We start from the raw sequence: 2,244 nt of genomic DNA on the forward strand, positions 1-2,244 counted from the left end.
GACAAGTGGAGAGTATTCCATCACACTCCTGACTTGTGCCTTGTAGATGGTGGACAGGCTTTGGGGAGTCAGGAGGTGAGTGACTCGCTGCAGGATTCCAAGTCTCTGACCTGCTCTTGTAGTCATATATGTATATGCCAGTTCCATTTCTGATCAATGGTAACCCCCAGGATGTTGATTGTAGAGGATTCAGCTATGTTAATGCCATGAATATCACGGGGCAATGGTTAGATTCTCTCTTGTTGGAGGTAGTCATTACCTGGCACTTGTGTGGTGAGAATGTTACTTGCCACTTGTCAGCCCATGCATGGATATTGTCCGGGTCTTGCTGCATTTGGACATGAACTGTATGTCCTGTACACAATATATGAGGAGTCATGAATGATGCTGAAACTTGTGCAATCATCAGTGAACATCCCCACTTCTGACATTATGATGGAAGAAAGTTCATTGATGAAGCGACTGAAGATGCTTGGGCCCTGAGGAACACCTGCAGTGATGTCCTGGAACTGAGATGATTGACCTCCAACAACCACACCCATCTTCCTTTGTGCCAGGTATGACTCCAACCAGCAGGGAGTTTTCCCCCTGATTCCCGTTGACACCTGTTTTGCTAGGGTTCCTTGATGCCACACTTGGGGAAGTGCTGCCTTGATGTCAAGGGCAGTCACTCTTACCTCACCTCTGGAGTTCAACTCTTTTGTCCATGGTTGAACCAAGGTTGTAATGAGGTCAGGAGCCGAGTTGCCCTGGCGGGACCCAAGCTGAGCATCAGTGAGCAGGTTATTGCTAAGCAAGTGCTGCTTGATAGCACTGTTGATAGCCCCTTCTATCACTTTGCTGAAGATCAAGAGTAGACTGATGGGGCAGCAACTGGCCATGTTAGATTTGTCTGCTTTTTGTGTACGGGACATAACTGGGCAGTTTTCCACATTGCCCGGTAGATGCCAGTGGTGTAGCTGTACTGGAACAGCTTGGCTAGGGGGTTCAGCCAGTCCTGGTGGATAGAGCAGTGGTGGATAGAGGGATGCTGATCAAGTATACAATTGTGTGCTGGATGTTAGACCTTAGAACCATAAGATGTGGGAATTGAAGGAGGCCATTTGGCCCTTCGAGTCTGCTCCACCATTCCATGAGATCATGGCTGATCCGATGACCCTCAACTCCACTTACCTGCCTTTTCCCCATAACCTTTGATTCCCCTCCTGATTAAAAATCTGTCTATCTCAGCCTTGAATATACTTAATGACCCCCAGCCTCTACAGCCCTCTGCAGTGAAGAATTCTACGGATTCACTACTCTCTGAGAGAAGAAATTCCTGCTCACCTCTATCTTAAATGGGAGACTCCTTATGCTGAGATTATGCTGTCTGGTCCTAGACTCTCCCACAAGGGGATACAATCTCTCAGCATCTACCCTGTCAAGCCCCTTAGGAATCTTTTATGTTTCAGTAAGGTCGCCTGTCATACTTTTAAACTCCAATGAGTACAGGCCCAACCTACTCAACCTCTCCATACCCAGGATCAACTAATGAACCTTCTCTGGACTGCCTCCAAATGCCACTATATCTTTCCTGAGATAATGGGACCAAAACTGTTCACAGTATTCTAGGTATGGTCTAACTAGTGCCTTGTATAGTTTTAGCAAGACTTCCCTATTTTTATACTCCATTCCTTTTGAAATAAAGGCCAACATTGCATTTGCCTTCCCTATTACCTGCTGAAATTGTATGCTAACTTTTTGTGATTCATGCACAAGGACCCCCAAATCCCTCTGTGCTGCAGCTTTCTGCAATCTTTCTCCATTTAAATAATATTCAGCTCTTATATTCTTCCTGCCAAAGTGCATAACCTCACATTTTCCCACATTTTATTCCATCTGCCAAGTTTTTGCCCACTCATTTAACCTGTCTATATCTCTCTGTAGACTATTTGTGTCATTCTAACCACTTGTCTTTCCACCTATTTTCGTGTCATCCACAAACTTGGTGACAGTACATTCACTCCCCTGATTCAAGTCATTAATATATATTGTAAATAATTGTGGCCCCAGCATTGATCCCTATGGATCTCCACTAGTTACAGGTTGCCATCCTGAAAATGCTCCCCTTATCCTAACTCTCTGTCTCTTATTAGTTAGCCAATCCTCTATTCATGCTAATATATTACCCCTAACACCATGGGCTCTTATCTTATTAAGTAGCCTTATGTGCGGTAACTTATCGAATGCCTTTTGGAAATCCAA

The sequence above is a fragment of the Carcharodon carcharias genome, chromosome 1, assembly GCF_017639515.1.
Source record: "Carcharodon carcharias isolate sCarCar2 chromosome 1, sCarCar2.pri, whole genome shotgun sequence".
Lineage (NCBI taxonomy): Eukaryota > Metazoa > Chordata > Chondrichthyes > Lamniformes > Lamnidae > Carcharodon > Carcharodon carcharias.